Source organism: Henckelia pumila, chromosome 2 (genome assembly GCF_033568475.1).
Source record: "Henckelia pumila isolate YLH828 chromosome 2, ASM3356847v2, whole genome shotgun sequence".
Classification (NCBI taxonomy): Eukaryota; Viridiplantae; Streptophyta; class Magnoliopsida; order Lamiales; family Gesneriaceae; genus Henckelia; species Henckelia pumila.
Window position 1 is genome coordinate 30,831,201 of NC_133121.1, and position 18,681 is coordinate 30,849,881.

The 18,681-nt window shown below is 40.4% G+C and overlaps 1 long non-coding RNA gene across 1 annotated transcript; it reads right to left on the minus strand.

Annotated features, from left to right (window-relative positions):
* Nucleotides 1-702: 702 nt before the first annotated feature.
* Nucleotides 703-1,582, minus strand: LOC140877101 (uncharacterized). The gene is made up of 3 exons (XR_012149236.1): nucleotides 1,304-1,582; nucleotides 1,051-1,155; nucleotides 703-825 (listed from the first exon to the last, which is right to left on the minus strand). It is a non-coding gene; the product is annotated as an uncharacterized lncRNA (long non-coding RNA).
* Between the last annotated feature and the right edge of the window lie 17,099 nt (nucleotides 1,583-18,681).

Consider the following 18,681-nt stretch of genomic DNA (forward strand, 5'->3'; position numbering starts at 1 on the left):
CCATCTTCTCCCGGCATCGTTTCTTGGATCGTTCTCTGTTGAACTGGCTCGTAATTTGCTCCACATCCAGTCCTGTAACTCCCACAAGCTCGAGCTTCTTCTGTTTAGTCAAGTGTTTGGATTCTTCAAACACTTCATTCAACGCATCGATTTGATGTTTTTTGAACCGTTTAGCCATATGACACACCTCGATTAGTCCTATCATATATGTTTTGGATTCATTTATATCTAACAAAAAATGATTGAGACAAGCAGATGAAGTTAAGACAAGACGGCAAGAACTAAAAACATTAATTTTCCAGCACCAATAGAAGGAGTTCCCTATATACGTGGAGGAGACACTAGACAGATCTTTCGGCAGAATCAATTCATTTATATAAAATGTTCGAGGCAAAATATGTGGCTCGAAAACAAAAGATTCAAGTTGCAAGCGTTGTTTACCATGTTATTTACCTTAAGCCAATATATCTTTATGGTTCCATCAAGAAAAATGTACTGGACTCCGCGTATAATACCTAATATCCATTTTAAATTAGTATACCTAAAAGTGTCACCGTTTCCCCTCTCCTCCTCGCCCCCACTCTATTTTTCCTCGAATTCTTTTATTGCTTTAATTGCCTCATATGCTTTTATTTTCCTCCAATGAAAATAATTTACTACACAAATCCTAAGTCATAAGACGTTATTCCAAAAATATGCAAACTCCCATTCTGCCAATTTGCTAGAAAATGCAAATCAGAAGACATAATTACTTAACTTACGGCTCAAAGAGACCTGGGAAAGGCCATAGTTCCAGAAGCACGAGGCATGATAATATCTTAGTCCCTGCATGAAAGGCAATAGGCAAAGGATATATATCATCTCAACGAAACTCATCTAATCCAAATGATTTCACAAGATAAAGAAATAATTCGAGCGAGCAATAATATAAATTACAAATTAAATTAACATTCAATCAAGAATAAAATAAGTTATAGAGTTAACCGAGTGAGCATATAAATTAATTAATCAAGAACACAAAATCCACGAGCGACAAACCAAAGGAATTACAGAGTTGGCGAATAAAACCGTAGAAGTGGGCGATGCCGTGAAATCAAAGAGAATCCCAAGACCTGATGGCGCTGAACGGGAGCTCCATTTTTCTTGTATGGAGTACTTAAGACCTGATATTAAACACAAACACAAAAAATTAATTAACCAAGTTGATTAACCAAAAGTTTCCACGTTCCTTGTGAAACCAAGTGATTATCAATTCGAAAACAAAAAATTCCAAAAATCGAAAAACCTAGAATTCAAAATATACCTCCAGGATTCGAAATAAAGCTCCAAACAACCTAAACAACCTTCCTCCTAGCCTAGGCGACGGACGGCGATGGGAAAGGGATGGCGAAACGATGGCGGCAAGAAAAAGGGTTCGACGGAGCGTGCTTAAAAATTAGGGAAATAGGTACTGGAAGATATCCCTCGACGAGAGGATTCTAAATCTATGCTCAAATCATTTTTTCAAGCAACGAGGCGGCGTAGATCGGAGCTTGAAATTTTTTAACGGTGATGGGAGAAAGGAAGAAGATCGGCCGAGAGAGAGAGAATTCAAGGAGAGAGAAAAATAATAGTAAGCATATATTTTATTTTGGGTCAGGATTGGACAACCCTATTTCAATAAAGCGTTGTGGTATGTTTTAAAAAAAACGCTCATCCACAACGCTTTTAAAAAGCATTGTGGATGAGCGTTTTTTTTAAAAGCATTGTAGTATAGCTTTAAAAAAATGCTCATCCACAACGCCTTTTAAAAAGCATTGTGGATGAGCGTTTTTTTAAAGCTACTACAACGCTTTTTTAAAAAGCGTTGTGGATAACAAAAAAAAAAGTTTTATGACAACGTTTTCTTATAAAAGCGTTGTGCTTATTTTTTTTACAACGCTTTTTGTCAAAAGCGTTGTCTTTCCACTGTTGTCAATGACCATATTTCTTGTAGTGTTGTGAGGTACTTGGAGATGGATTATCGACAGGTGTTCACAAGATTTGGCCAACAATACTCAGAGCCTTTCTATGCTGCTTGGGGGAGATTCAATGAATTGGCGAACAGATTTCCATGTCATCAATTTTCGAACTACACGCTCAGTCAAATTTTTTATGGTGGTTTGGATGAGACTACAAGAAGCTGGGTGGATTATGGAGCTTTGGCCACTGGCAGTCACCTGTTCAGAAGAGATGAAGACAGTGCTATGCACTTGTTAAATGATATGGCGGATTTCGACTACCATTGGCATTGTGATCCTTCATTGCAAGGTTGAAGTCACAAATATCCTATAGAATTCAACTCCACAAATTTTGCGAACAAACCACCGGAGCATCAAGAAGAGTTTGTAGGGTATTTTGAAGATCATGTGGCTCAGTTGGAGAATTTTGTGAAAAGGCAGGAAGAGACAAACCAGTTCTTCGAAAGCCGCAACAAATTTTTGAGTCTTTTGGATGAACAGATTGCGCTTCATAGAGAACCAGTTTCTAAGATCTGCCAAGAGCGTGAAGTAATTGAGCCAGAGCATGAGGAAATATTTTTTGAGGAATCTTCTTGTAAGGATGAATCAAAAGTGACAATGGAGAAGGAAGAAACATACGAGGCTACATATTTTACCTCGTCAATGGTCGTTTCATGTACACCGTTAGAAGATTCTTTCTTGTCATTGACGCCACCTCCAGCATATTCCATCCTCTATGAGCTTCAGCCTAAATTCAGAGTCTCCTTCCAAAAGAAAAATTTCAGACCAAGTGTTGTTGGACCGACGAGCTTACAAAGTATATATCACGCCAAGCTTGAGGGCGAAGGAAATCAAGACCCATACGTAGAGTCGTATGATTCTTACTATGGGTGGCAGCCGCTCTTTGATGGTTGCTTCTGCATAGTCGGGCTGTAGACTATAAACTTAGCGCTGACTGGGAGGCAACCCAGTGTTCTTTTCCTTGCTCTTTATTTTAATATTTGTTTATGTTTCTTTTTATTTGAATTTTTGTTTCTTTCCTATGCCAGTTTGCTGAGCCTGCCGATATACACAGTCTGATGTTGTTGTCCCAGCTGATATTGTCAAGAAGGAAGAGGTTGAATCGAAAACCAGGGGAGTGTTATTTTTGTTCTCATTGTGTTTTTGTTCGTCTTTGCATTTGTGTGTTTGTATGCATTATGTTCATTGTTTTGAAGCATTGAGGGCAATTCTTTGGATAAATATGGGGGGTAGACTAGTTTATTACATTGGTTATTATATTTTGTGTTCATTCTGTTTGCATTCATTTGGTTTAGTTTTTGTGTTTGGTTCGTAATCATGCATATCATTTTGTTGTTGTTTGTGTTGTCTTGCATGAATAGGATGAGTCGTGGTAGCTTATGATGATGAAGTTTATTTGAAAAAAAATGGATTTTTGAAAAAATTTGCTCTTGACTGGACATGAGAAACTGTAGGTTGAACTGTGAATATTTATAAGCACTTGTGTTAGACCAGTGGAGTGTAACGAAAGATTTGATGAAGTTTTTGTCTGTTTGACCATTGCACGACAATAGGTGGTTTTTGGATCTTAATTGTGCTCTATGAATTTTGATGAGGCTCTAATTTACACTTATGATCTTGGGCGCACCTAGAGAAAAAAAAAATTTATAACTCCATCCGGGCTTGGACAATGATTGAAATTCTAATCATTGCTCCTTAGCTAAGTATGCGGGTAACATGGAGTTGATGCTCCATCCGGGCTATAGACGAGGGGATTAGAAGAAAGAAAAAAAGAAGAGAAAATTTTTTTGAATCCTATTTTAGTTATAGCTAAGTTAGCGGGTAATTATTGGGGCTAAAACAATGCCGGGTGCAAAATCCGGAAGTGTGTAATTCATTATCTCAAGGGAGGTGAGTTTAGTCTAGAGGTTGTTGGAAAGAATGGGCACTTGAAGAGTGAAACTTGCACTAATTTGTCATAGGTCGCTAAGCAGTTTTGAGATGAATTCGGTCTAAGTTGCATGAAACTGGAATGACATTTCACACACACACGTTCACGTTAAACCGAAAGTGTATTATGAAAAGTTGAGAGCATGTCTGTGTTTTTGGTTTTGTGATTGAAGTTCTCGGAGGCTGTGAACTCTCATGAATCGTCCTTACTTATGTTTTTTTGTGAATATGGTTTTTGCATGTCTTGCTCGAGGGCGAGCAAGGTTTAAGTATGGGGGTGTTGATAAGTGCATTTTGTATGCATTATTTCGTGATAGTTTTATGTCTATTTTGTGTGCATTTATATTATTTTTAAGTGTTTTTGGTCGCGCTTATCGTGTACGCCCAAATTACCCAACTCAATCAGATAATCACTAAAAATGTAGTAGTGTGAGTAGGGATCGTTCCCACGAGGAAGGGTAAATTTAAAAGTGTTCTAAATAAATAAAATAGGGGGTTTTCAAGTTTGGATTAACTACTAAGAAATTTAAGCAACTAAAATTCACTAGCATGCAAAATTAAATAAAGATTGAAGAAATTCAATAGGAGACGAGACTTGGTTTCGGTCAACTACACCCTTGATTTCATTCGTTCGATCATCGATTATCTAAAAATCTTTAATCACGTTCAATATTCATCATTGGAAATTAAATTTTTGTTTTACCTTAATCTTAGTTAACTAAACACAAGCGTTCTAAGATAACCCTTATCAATGAATCAACCCAATACAAGCGATTAGATTTAAACTCACGATAGCATGCAAACTAGTAAAACTGATAAATCTAGACAACTCATACACAAGCGGATGAATTTAGCCTAGTCAATTATTATCCCTACAATTCCTAATCTCACAAGCGGACGATTATTAATTGTAGTTGCTTCGCAAATCAGATAATTCGAACAATTATGGATTCAAACTCCAATTTAGCATTAGATTATATATAAGAATTATCAGGTGATCAATCTAATAATCAAACATACAATCATGAAATAAATCAGAATAATACTTGATACTCAACAATAATCAAACTCTGTAAAACACAAATCTCACGAGTAAATTAATCAAGGGCTTCGTCTTCCTTAACCAAGTATTAAAAACTAGCCAACACAATTCATAATAAAATTCATAAAAATTCAAAGAAAAGAAGAAAACTTAGGAATTAATCTTCAAGAACCAACGCTAGCCTCCAATCCTCTCAAAAAACGTCTGATAAAATTTAATAAAAACAGAATAAAAGTCTAATAAAGGCTAGGAACTAAATTAACAAAGTTGCCAAAAATAAAAAAAAATTTCCGAAACACGGCTCTCGCTCGATCTGCAACATTCTGCGGATCGAGCGAGAGAAATATGCAGATGCTACTGTCTTGCGGAAAATGGGTCTCGCTCGATCGGTAAACTCCTGCGGATCGAGCGAGACCAACTTCATCATCCTACTGTCTTCATAATGTGTGCGCTCGCTCGATCCGCATACTTCTGCAGATCGAGCGAGAGATGCTTCCCAGAAAATTCCCGGCCCTTTTCTTTTGCTTCAAACTTCCGTTCCTCCGGGGTTCCTTCTTAGTCCGCAAAATAAGCGACCTAACCATAAAAACAAGAATCCCATCATGCAAACACTGAAAATGCAAAATGAACAAAATGCTAAAATAAAACATATAAATGCATGCTAAACGACACTAAAATGATACTAACAAATGCAACAAAAACACAACTATCAAATACCCCCACACTTGAACCTTGCTCGCCCTCGAGCAAATTATGCAAAACAAAATGAAACAGAACAAAAACACAAGCAAGGATGAATCATGCAAAGCATAGCCTCAGAGAAAACCGCTCAACTAAAAATAAGTTCGTTGCAACTCTCAATTATCAATTATACACCTTCAGTCGAATGCGAATGTGTGTGTGTGTCATGTTACTCCAGTTACATGCAACTTCAAAAGACAAAGTTTCAAGACTGTTTGCCGACCTATTAACAATTCAGTGTAAGCTACACTATCAAGAACTCTCCTCCTAACAATCCTTCAACACAACACAACATTCTTGAGAATAATTACGCACCTCCGGATTTTGCACCCGGTATTGCAATAGCCTCAATAATTACCCGCAACTTAGCTACAACAAAGACAGGACTAGAATTTCAATCCCCTCGTCTATAGCCCGGATGGAGCATCAACCCCATTTTATCCGCATACTTAGCCTTGATCTTGCTCTTTTAGGATTTAAATCCTGTCAAGGCCCGGATGGAGTTGTACATTTATTATATAAAAATTTTTTTCTAGGTGCGCCCAAGATCGTCGGTGTCACATCAAAAAAATCATCAAGGTTCAAGAAACTATCAAGTTTCACAAACACCTATTGTCGTGCAATGGTCCAACAGACATCCACGATATCTAATACATCACTACACTTCACTGGTTAAACATGCGTGCTTAAGATTATTCAACAAACAACCTACGGTATCTCAAATCCAATCAAGAGTTAAATTTTAAAAAAAAAATCCATTTTTTTCAACTAACTCGTCATAGGCTAAAAAGACTAGAAATCATCCTTAACTCATGTAATTGAACAATACAAACGAACATAACAACAATACGATTCATAACAACAAAACAGAATGTAACAATGAAACAAAATGCATGTAATGCACCCCCCCCCCCCACTTAAACAATACATTGTCCTCAATGCAAATGCAAAAACAAAAGAACACAACCAAATAACTAAACATAATGAAATGCAAAAACACAAAACGGGACTCCCCTGGTCTATTGGTCGGCGGCATCTTCCTCTTCAGCCTCCGGAGGAAGGACAGGGGCAGCGTATTGAAATGGGAAGGGTGGCGGGTACGGCATAGCGGCTGGCACGGCATTTGGATCAAGACCATGATGGATCGTCAGATTACGCAACAAAGCATCCAAAGCCTGCGCATTATGCGCCGCTACCGTATTGTAGGCATTCTGATGATGGGCAAAAGCTGTAAGCTTGCGGATGGTGTCAGCTTGAGATTGTCGAGCAGGGGGTGGTGGTCTTAGCGGAGCTTGCGGTGGCTGGAAGTGGTCGTCCCTCATAAAGTGCTTAGCACGGTGTGCCCTCTTTGCTTCGATGAAAGCGGAGTCGAGTGGTCACTGAGGTGACAACCACTCTTCATCATTCCTAAATGCAACACCGGCGTTCAAGCATAGACAAGAGATGATCGTGGGGAAGTAGAGACCCAGTGTGATATTATGGATGGACCGGTGGATCTCACTATGCAGAATCCGTCCCACGTTAATGGGTGCACCGAATTCCAATGCATAAAGAATGGTGGCGCTTTCTAGACTGACTTCGCTAGAATGCAAGATCGGCATCAGACGCCGAATCACAAAGCCATACCATGTAGCAGGTATCACACGCAAGAACTGCTCCTTGAAGCTCAGTATAGAAGCGGGGCCGACCCATGTAGCACCGGGGAACGCCAGCTGGTCAAGTAATTCGGTCAAAAGCGGACCGTTCTGCATGCTTTGGTAGAGCAAGTCGTCTACCTTCGGTATTTCTAATAAGGCATTGAGCTCATGGGGGAGAAAAGAGATCAATTTCCCCCGTACAAATTCCTTGCTATCAGTGCGCTCAGCTGCATTGGCATAGAATTCCTTGCTATCAGTGCGCTCATGCGCATACTCTTCTTCATTTTCTTTGGCCCCTTCAAAATAATGTTTCAAACGTTGGCCATTCACCTTGAATGTTTTTGCCGTCTCTAAGCTTTTTATTTCCACTGCACCATGAGAAAAGACATCAGTGATAACAAACGGGCCAATCCATCTAGAACGCAACTTACCTGGGAATAATCGAAGTCGTGAGTGATACAGCAAAACTTTTTGACCGACTTCAAACACCCGTCTAGATATCATCTTATCATGGAAGGCCTTTGTCTTTTCCTTATAAATCTTTGAGCTCACATATGCATCATTGCGTATCTCTTCTAGTTCTTGCAACTGCAGCTTCCTGTGCGCTCCACTCTCATCCATCCGCATGTTGAAATTTTTAATAGCCCAGTAGGCTCGATGCTCCAATTCGACAGGCAGATGGCATGGTTTTCCAAAAATCAACCGATATGGGGACATCCCAATCGGTGTCTTGAACGCGTTTCTGTATTCCCACAGTGCATCATCCAAACGCAAACTCCAGTATTTCCTAGTAGGATTCACTGTCTTCTCCAAAACGGATTTGATTTCTCGATTTGAGACCTCCGCTTGGCCATTCGATTGCGGGTGATACGCAGTGGAGAGTTTGTGCGTCACATGATATCTCTTCAATAAACTAGCCACAGTCCGGTTGCAGAAGTGCGTTCCTCTATCACTAATGAGGGCTCTTGGGATTCCAAATCGAGAGAAAATATTATGCTGAATGAACTCTGCAACTACTTTGGAATCGTCAGTACGGGTGGCCTTGGCTTCCACCCATTTCGAGACATAATCCACAGCAAGTAATATATAGTTAAAACCATATGAGCTAGGAAAAGGCCCCATGAAGTCGATGCCCCATACATCAAAGATTTCACATATTAAAATGGGTTGCTGAGGCATCTCCTTATGCTGGGATATATTACCTGTCTTTTGGCATTGAGCGCAGGACTTACAAAACATGTAAGAGTCTCGAAATATGGATGGCCAAAAAAATCCACATTCTAATACCTTCCTAGCTGTTCTCTGTGCTCCAAAATGGCCACCACAAGCATATGAGTGACAAAATGTGAGAATTGGGATTACCTCGCTAGCAGATACACATCGTCGTATGACTTGATCAGCGTAGTGCTTCCACAAGTATGGATCATCCCACACATAATATTTAGTGTCACTTCGGACCTTATCTTTTTGTGCCTTAGAGAATTCAGACGGAAATCCATTAGTAACTAAATAATTCACAATATTTGCGTACCATGGTAATTCCGTGCTGGTTGAAAATAGTTGCTCATCGGGAAATTCTTCTCGCAACTTCAGCTCTTCGTCAACATGAACTAGCCGACTCAAGTGGTCAGCCACTTGATTTTCAGTCCCCCTCTTGTCCTTAATCTCCACATCAAATTCGCTCAGCAGTAGTATCCATCTTATCAGTCTTGGTTTTGCCTCCTTCTTCGCCATCTAAAGCAAACACTACTGCTAAAAGCTCCTTTTCAGTAGTGGAGTAGTTTCGTTGGGCATCGTTCAGAATGCGCGAAGCGTAGTAGATAGCGTGTGATGCCTTCACAACTTTTTGTTCCAATACCGCTCCTATGGCATAATCACTGGCGTCACACATAATTTCAAATGGCTTGGTCCAGTCCGGTGGTTGAATGATTGGTGCTGAAGTCAATGAGTCCTTTTGTTTATCAAAAGCAGTTTTGCATGGCTCATTGAATTCAAACGACACATCCTTCTGCAGCAGTTTGCACATAGGGGATGCAATTTTGGCAAAATCCTGAATATACCTCCTGTAAAAACCTGCATGGCCAAGAAAAGAGCGCACCTCCCGCACACTTACGGGGTAAGGTAGAGACTGAATAATATCAATTTTTGCTTTATCTACCTCTATCCCCTTAGATGAGACAACATGACCCAATACTATACCTTGTCCAACCATAAAATGACATTTTTCAGAATTAAGAACCAGGTTGGTCTCGACACACCTCTTAAGAACTAGAGAAAGATTAGCCAGACAGTCTTCAAACGAGTTACCATAAACAGTAAAATCATCCATAAATACTTCTAATATATGCTCTACAAAGTCAGAAAATATACTAACCATACACCGTTGGAAAGTAGCCGGTGCATTGCATAGACCAAAGGGCATGCGTCGATATGCAAAAGTTCCGAATGGGCATGTGAATGTCGTTTTCTCCTGATCTTTCGGTGCAATCGCAATCTGAAAATAACCAGAATAACCATCAAGAAAACAATAGTAAGGATGACATGCTAACCTCTCAATCATTTGATCAATAAAGGGGAGAGGGAAGTGGTCCTTTCGGGTTCCTGCATTAAGCTTCCTATAATCAATACAAACCCTCCACCCATTTTGAATGCGGGTGGGAACCAATTCGTCGTCCTTATTTTTCACCACTGTAATTCCAGTTTTCTTGGGTACCACCTGTACTGGACTGACCCACTGACTATCAGAAATTGGGTAGATGACCCCAACTTCAAGTAGCTTCAGAATTTCAGCTTTTACCACCTCCATCATAGGTGGATTCAACTTCCTCTGCGGTTGCCGTGAGGGACTTGCACCATCTTCCATCAGAATTCGGTGCATGCATGTGGAAGGGCTAATTCCCTTGATATATGCTATGGTCCACCCAATAACAGTTTTATTTTCTTTTAGAACCTTGACCAGTTGTTCCTCTTGCTCGGCTTCCAAGCTGCTGGATATGATAACAGGTAGCGTTTCTCCTTCTCCAAGGAAAACATACTTAAGGTGGGTTGGAAGCATTTTTAGCTCAACCACTGGTGCCTGCAAAACATATGGAAGGCGCCGAGTGTTAGAGATCGATAAAGACAAATAAGATACATCACCTGACTGTGGTAGCTCAGGAGCACTTTTCAGAATATCCTCAATCTCATCCACTTCTCGTCTGCATCTAATTCCTTCTTCTGTCTTCATAGTGGATGCTGTAATAGCCACCTCTAGCTCATCTTTTCCTGCATGCTCAAAAACATCTTGGGCCAAGAAATCCACAATATCAACAGAAAACACACAATCATCACTATCAGGAAATTTCATAGCATCATAGATATTAAATTTCACAACCTCGCCATCAAATTCCATAGTCAGTGTGCCACTGTGAACATCAATTTTAGTCATGGATGTTTTCAAAAATGGTCTGCCTAACAAAATAGGACTATTATGATCACCTTTTTCCATGTCTAGCACATAAAAGTCTGCAGGAAAAACTAACTCATTCACTTGCACTAGCACATCTTCAACCACGCCCCTAGGATATGCATTAGACCTATCAGCTAATTGTATGACAATTCCAGTCTTATTCAGTGGGCCAAGTTTCAAGGATGCATAAATAGAGTATGGCATGACATTGATTGATGCTCCTAGATCTAACATGGCCTTTTCAAGTCTAATATTTCCTATAGTGCATGGGATGGAGAACATACCTGGATCCTTGCATTTGGCGGGTAATTTTCTTTGGATCACTGCAGATACATTCTCACCTAACTCCACTTTCTGACAACCCTTCAAAGTTTGTTTCCTCTTTGTGGTGCATAACTCTTTCAAAAACTTTGCTTATTGAGGTACCTGCTTGATGGCATCTAGCAATGGAATGTTAACCTTACATCTACGAAAAGTTTCATATAGCTCTTTAATTCCCTCACCTTTCCTAGAGTCCTTAAGAGCTAAGGGGAAAGGGGCAACAGGCTTATATTCAGATAGAGGAGGAAACTTACCTCTTGACGAATCATCCTTGGATGATTTTTCTTCACTCACCTTTTTCTCTTCTTCTTCCTTAAGCTTCTCTTGGGGCTCAACCTCAACTTCTTTCTCTTTCACCTTCAATTCTTTCCCAGTTCTTAGAGTTATTGCGCTTGCGTTCTCTCTTGGGTTCACCACAGTTTGGGAAGGCAAACTGCCGGAATTTTGTGATTCCAGCTTGTTGATTGCGGTAGCGAGCTGTCCCATTTGAGTAGTTAAGTTTTGGATACTTGTCCGAGTGTCCTATTGGAAAGCCAAAGTGTTAGTTGCAAGATCCTTAACTATCTTTTCAAGAAACTCACCTGGTGCAGGAATCTGAGGGCGCTGCTGTTGTGGTTGAAATGGTGGCCTAAAAGCTTGATTCTGCGGTGGAGACTGAGCTACAGGTTGAATTGCTTGTTGATTCCCGTATCTAAAATTAGGATGATCCTTCCAACCAGGATTGTACGTGTTGGAATACGGATCATACTTCCGTTGTGGTGGTCCAGGAAATCCGCCAGTAGCGTTTACCTGTTCAACTGAGTTCTCTTGAAGTGTAGGACACATATCAGTGGTGTGTCCTATTGCAGCGCAGATGCCACATGCCTTCGCAGTCTGTCCATTCCCTACAGCCATCTGATGCACAAGAGTGGTTAATTCAATTAATTGCTGTTCAAGGGAAGAGACATTTACCTCATTGTTTCTCCTCGGTGCATGATCAGTTCTGTTGGTGCCAAATTGCTGAGAATTGGCAGCCATATTCTCTATTAAGTTCCTTGCTTGCACCGGAGTTTTATCCACAAAAACTCCTCCACTAGCAGCATCTAGCATACTCCTTTCATGAGGTAGCAAACCTTCATAGCAATATTGAATTAAGAGGTTTTCACTTATCTAATGTTGCGGGCAACTAGCGCATAGCTTTTTGAACCGCTCCCAATATTCGTGAAGTGATTCCCCCGTCATCTGTTTGATTCCATAGATCTATTTCCTGATGTTTGCTGCTCTCGATGCTGGAAAATATTTTTCAAGAAAAATTCTTTTCATGTCAGTCCAGGTTGTAATCGATCCAGAGGGCAAGTAGTATAGCCAATCCTTAGCAGCACTCTTCAAAGAGAAAGGAAAGGCTCGAAGCTGGATCTGCTCCTCTGTTACTTCATGTGGCTGTAAGAGTGGGTGCCCAGTGAGCCAACTGTGTGGCTATGGGCTTTGATGACTCTTTGTATAAACAATCTTTTGTTTAATATTATTTACACTTTTATTAATGGCAATGACTTTATATTACTTCATATTGTTATATTGTGATATACTATTGTTGTTTTGATAAAGACCTTGAATATACCATAGTGTATGTAAGATGTGGTAGAACATGGGGATGTCTATCATGAAATACATCTTATAGTCACTGTATATTCTAAAACTGTTCCTAGTCGATTGAGCCGTCCGATAATAAGGATAAGGATCGCTCGAATTTGAGACTAGCATTTGCGATGCGGAGTACCACGTTTCATTGGTAGGGAACATGGAGATGTTCGAAGCATGCAAATGGATATTCATAGGATGAATAATCGAACTACCCTATCCGGACTTTCCAAGTGGTTATCACTTATCGAGTGGATAAAGTCCGCGGTTTTGGTTGTACACCATTAGTCCTTACGACTTGAAACATCATGGAGACTCTATATGCTAGTACTGTGCTTTGACTCGTTTACCGACTCTGAGGGGGTCATCAGGTGTCGAGATTGGGTACAGTTACGACACATATAGGAGTCAATGCATTGTTGTCAAGGATTCACCACATACTTACGAGTGTGGATATCCTATGCGATCTGAGGAGATATTAGTGTGACAAATCTCTGGCCAGAGTACTTGATGTGATTTAAGAAATGGTTTCTTAGTAGCACATGCGATGTCACTAATTTGATCTTCAAGATGTATTGCATAGTTATCGAATCTTGAGCGACTCTCGATATACCAATGGTTGTTGATTCGATCGGGATATATGGATGAAGGGACCGTACTGTACGCTAACCAAAATCTACTGGTTCTTGTAGGCACTATCAGTGATACCTAGGGAATCATGGGGCGATGTTGCTAGGCGCTTTACCTTGATTCGTTGGGCAAGTCGGAAAGTGTTGTTCCGAGTCACAAGGAGTTGTGAGCCCACGGCTAGCTGTATCCCTGAACCATTGAGGGTCACACAGTGTAATGGAGTTTTAATCCCCGTTGAGATAGTTAAATTTAAAGAGTTAAATTTAATGAACTAAGGAGTTGGACTTCTTAAATAAGAGTTAGGGAGTAGGATTTCCTAAAATGACATAGGGATGGACATTTTTGGAAACCACTGAATTCGGATTCAGGAAAATTTATTTTGACTTTAAAATGTGCAGAAATGGTTTCTGTGCACATTGGTGAAATTGGTTCATCGATCGGAGTCACGATGAATTTTATATTAATTTCTGAACGTGCGGGCTTTGCTTGTCGGGCCCTAGCTTATGACTAATGGGCCCTAAGGTGTTAGTGGCCTGCATTATAAATAAGTTATTGCAGTACAGAAATTACACACAACAGGTCATTATTGAGAGACAGGATTTTCGAAAATAAACCCTAGCCTCCTCTCAAGTTTTCGGCCGCCCCCCTTTAACTCTGTCAGAGAAAATTCCGGTCTGTGATTTTTGAATTGCAGTCAGGAATAACGAATCAGATTCGTTTAATCTCTTCGCAGAAAAACTTCTGATAGATTTTCTTCTAGTGCAATCTATCAGAGGGATTTAAACCCCATTCGTGGACCTGATTGAAGGAGTTCATCAGTTCCTGGGAGATACAAGAAGCGCAGAGAAATCTGTGTGGTGTCCATTAATCTCGATTCGAGATTGAAGGTAAAATTTAATTAATTGTTATTTGAATTTTACACACACAATAATTTAATCGTTGAATGATTGATACCCACACCATGGAATTGTTCCATGATAAAAATTTTAAACTTCCGCTGCACCGGGTATCAATTGTGATTGATCTGACCGCCAGTTATCCAACAGTGGTATCAGAGCCAGGTTGCTCAGATCAAACGATTAAATTAATCGATTGTACAAAATTTTTGAATCTCGGTTTTTGGAAAACAAAATAAATATTTTTAAATAAAAAAATTTTTTTTTTCGGGGGCAAAACCCGGGCAGCGATTGGATCGCTGCCCGGTGGGGCAGCAATTGTTGCTGCCCCGGGCGGCGCACGGCGCCGCCCAAACGGGGCGCTTGGCGCCGCCCAGGCCGGCGACCGGCGCCGCCCAGGGCGGCGCACGGCGCCGCCCAGGGCAGCGCGGTGCACTGCCCAGCGCAGCGCTGGGCGCTGCGAAGGGCAGCGCTCGGCGCTGCCCAGGGCGGCGCTCGGCGCTGCCCAGGGCGGCGCACGGCGCTGCCCAGGGCGGCGCACGGCGTCGCCCAGCGGCGGCACCAGGCGCCGCCAGGGCAGCGATAGTCGCTGCCCTAAGGGGGCAGCCGGGCTGCCCCCGGCCCGCGCCCCGGGTGCGGGCCGGCCCGGGAGTGTCCCGGGCGGCCCGCGGGAAAAATTATTATTTTTATTAAAAATTAATTTTAATATGTTAAAATTTTATTTTTGGTCCGGTCAAAAATTGTTTTTGATTGGTTCACGAGATTTCGGATCGAATTGTTCGAGTCCGTAAATTTTAAAATTGATTTTGGATAAATTTGAATTTTTGGAAAATTTTAATGTTTTATCCGTAAATTGAATTTTGAAATCAATTATTTTGGTACAATTGATGATAAGATATGATCTTATGATATATTGAGTAAAATGATGATTTTTTGTAAAATTGGATTTTATAGATAAAATATGATTTTATTTGATATAGAGATAAAATATGATTTTATATGTGAAATGAGATTTTATATATAAAATATGATTTTATCTTGTTTAAATTTGAATTGCCACTGCATGTTATCCAATAAATTAATTTTGAATTAAATGTTATTGGATAAGGATGATCGATTGCCATGACCAATTTTGTAGGTGTATGTTAGGAATTTACATTTTGTTTTTATTGTTGTTGGTTTTATTAATGGGCCTGGTTTATGGCCCGATATGAATGTCATATGTAATAAAAGTGGGCTTGGTTTATAGCCCGTTCCCACCCCTAAAATGTATCCCTACTTGTCATTGTTATTTATTGTAAATACATTAGATTTAGTGGGAGATCAAGATTTGAAGACGGTGGGCCCAGCAGACAATAAAGACTGAAGAAATGTAAATTGGAAGCACATGTAATAGGATTGCATTGCATACTGCATATTACCTAGGATTGGACTAAGACCCGTGATTGGCAACCACGGGTCAATTAGAAATGGAATCGATCATCCTATATAATATTTGATATTATGATTGTATGCATGTTTAGACATAAATTGCGTGAATCCGGCAAGCATGCAATAAAATGAATATGATGAGACAAATATTTTTATAATTAAAAATCCCTCATTTTAAATATGATTTAAAATTTATATCAAGATAAATAAAGGAAATTTAAATTTGTTTAAATGTTCCCACCTTCCATCAACGGTCAATGTATGTGATGCTACCCGCGGATACGGTCCGGCTCATATTATTGGGGGGGCCCGTCCGTCGGAAAGCTGTACATTGGATCGACAAATGTTGTAAGTTGGGTGGAACTCCCATGGGATCGGCTCATATTATTGGGGGATCCACATGGCGACCGTCCATCACAACTTAATATTGATGGGTCATCTTGACATGTCACTTTAAACGGCGTCATATTATTGGGCCCTTATTGGACATGAGGTAAACACATGGGGGTTGCTTTGGAAGCAATTGGGCTCTACCTTTTGAGAATTATGGTTGGCTGATATTATTCGGGACCATAAGTTTGTCAATTGGACTCCATGTTCTCACTAAGGAAAAAGTTTCCCGTTTTCACTAGAGGGTGGTGAAATCGTTAAAATAGTGGGAGTGAGATTCATAAAATTAAATTCGCCTATTTTATGTCTTAGTAAATTGTTAAACAATCATTGATATATGTCTGTTTTTTTCTTTTCAGTATTTCATACAATGAATTCGCGAAATCCATTATTCTCGATCCTCGAACAAAACAAGTTGACTGGCGCCAACTATACGGAATGGTTCCGGAAGTTGAAGATTGTCTTAACTTCGGAGAAAATGCTCTACGTGTTAGAGAAAGCACCTCCGAAGGAAGCACCAGCTGACATAAGTCCGGAGGAATTGGCCAAACTTGATGCATGGTGTGACCATGACATCAAGACCAAATGCTATATGCAAGCCTCGATGTCTGATGAACTCCAGAGGCGATTTGAGGACACGGTGAATGCTGCTGACATTCACGCGCAACTCAAGGAACTTTTTGGGGCTCAGTCGAGGGCTGAAAGGTTCGCTACTGTTAAGGAGTTGATGACGTGCCGCATGCGTGAAGGGACTTCGGTCCGTGATCATGGGGTACGAGTGATTTGGCTCATACAGAAGTTGGCGACCCTAGATTTGGTGTTGGAGCATGAACTCAATGTGGATTTATTGCTTCTGTCTCTTCCTTCTTCATTTGATGGATTTGTGATAAATTTTAATATGAACAAGATAGAGGCCACCCTAGAAGAGATGGTCAATATGCTCGTTACATATGAATCAACACTTAAGAAGGATAAGCCAGCTTTCTTGGTGGGCTCCTCATCTTCTGCTAAGAAGGGGCCAAGTATGAAGGGCAAGAAACGTTCTACCCCACCCAAGAAAGTCGAGCCCGAGAAGAAGCAAAAGACAAAGGCTTCAAACAATGGAAAATCCAAGGATGTTTGCCATTACTGCAAGAAGCCGGGTCATTGGAAGCGCAACTGCAAGGAATATCTTGAGCAGTTGGGAACTGCAAAGGGTATGTTCTATATTGAAATAAACATGTCACTTAATACAACTTCTTGGGTATTGGATACCGGATGTGGATCTCACATTTGCAATGATTTGCAGGTGATGACAAGAAGTCGCAGGCTTAGAATGGGTGAGACCCAGCTGAGGCTCGGGAATGGTTCCAGAGTTGAAGCTACGGCCATTGGAGATGTTTGTTTGACTTTGCAGAACGGTTTTAAATTATTGTTAAGAGATGTTTTATTTGTGCCAGATTTAATTAAAAACATTATTTCTATTTCTATGCTTGATAGAGATGGTAATTCTTGCAATTTTGTGAATGGGATTTGCAATATTTACAAGAATGAATGTTTAATTGGAAATGGACAACTTGAAAACGATCTATACAACTTAAAACTAAAAGACGTTCCAGTGAATTATGTTGATAAACCGGCGACAACAAACAAAAGGAAAATCGATAGTCAAAACCCGGCAAACCTTTGGCATGCTAGGCTAGGTCATATTTCCTCAAGGAGGATGAACAAGCTAGTGGGAGAGGGCATGTTTGATATGTCTGATATTAATTCTCTACCTACTTGTGAATCCTGCCTAAAAGGAAAAATGACTAAATCTCCTTTTAAGGGGAAACCTGAGCGTAGTCAGAATCTGTTGGATTTGATCCATACAGATGTTTGTGGTCCATTTAGAGTAGGGACTCAACATGGCCACACCTACTTCATTACCTTTACTGATGATTATTCAAGGTATGGGTATTTATATTTAATGAAATATAAGTCTGAAGCATTTGAAAAGTTCAAAGAATTCAGGGCTGAAGTAGAAAACAAGCTAGGTAAAAGTATTAAAGCACTTCGATCGGATCGAGGTGGAGAATACTTGAGTACCGAGTTTTTGGACTATCTGAAAGAGAATGGGATTCTCTCTCAGTGGACTCCTCCTATGACACCACAGCTTAATGGTGTATCGGAGCGTCGTAATCGAACTTTGTTGGACATGGTTCGATCTATGATGAGCTTCACTGAGCTTCCACCTTCGTTTTGGGGCTATGCGCTTGAAACGGCGGTATTGTTGTTGAACAACGTCCACACTAAAGCAGTGGACAAAACACCATACGAGTTATGGAATGGCAAAGCTCCTAAGTATTCGTACTTGAGGATTTGGGGATGTCCTGCTTACGTGAAGCGGACAGTGGGAGATAAGTTGGATAGTCGATCCAGCTTATGTTATTTTGTAGGGTATCCGAAGAATTCAATCGGATATTATTTCTATTATCCTGCTGAAACAAAGGTGTTTGTTTCTAGGAATGCCACCTTCTTGGAGAAGGAGTTCTTATTGGATAAGAAAGGCGAGATGATGGAACTCGAAGAAGTTCGAGAAGAACCCGAAATACAAAATAACGATCCTACACCTCAGGAA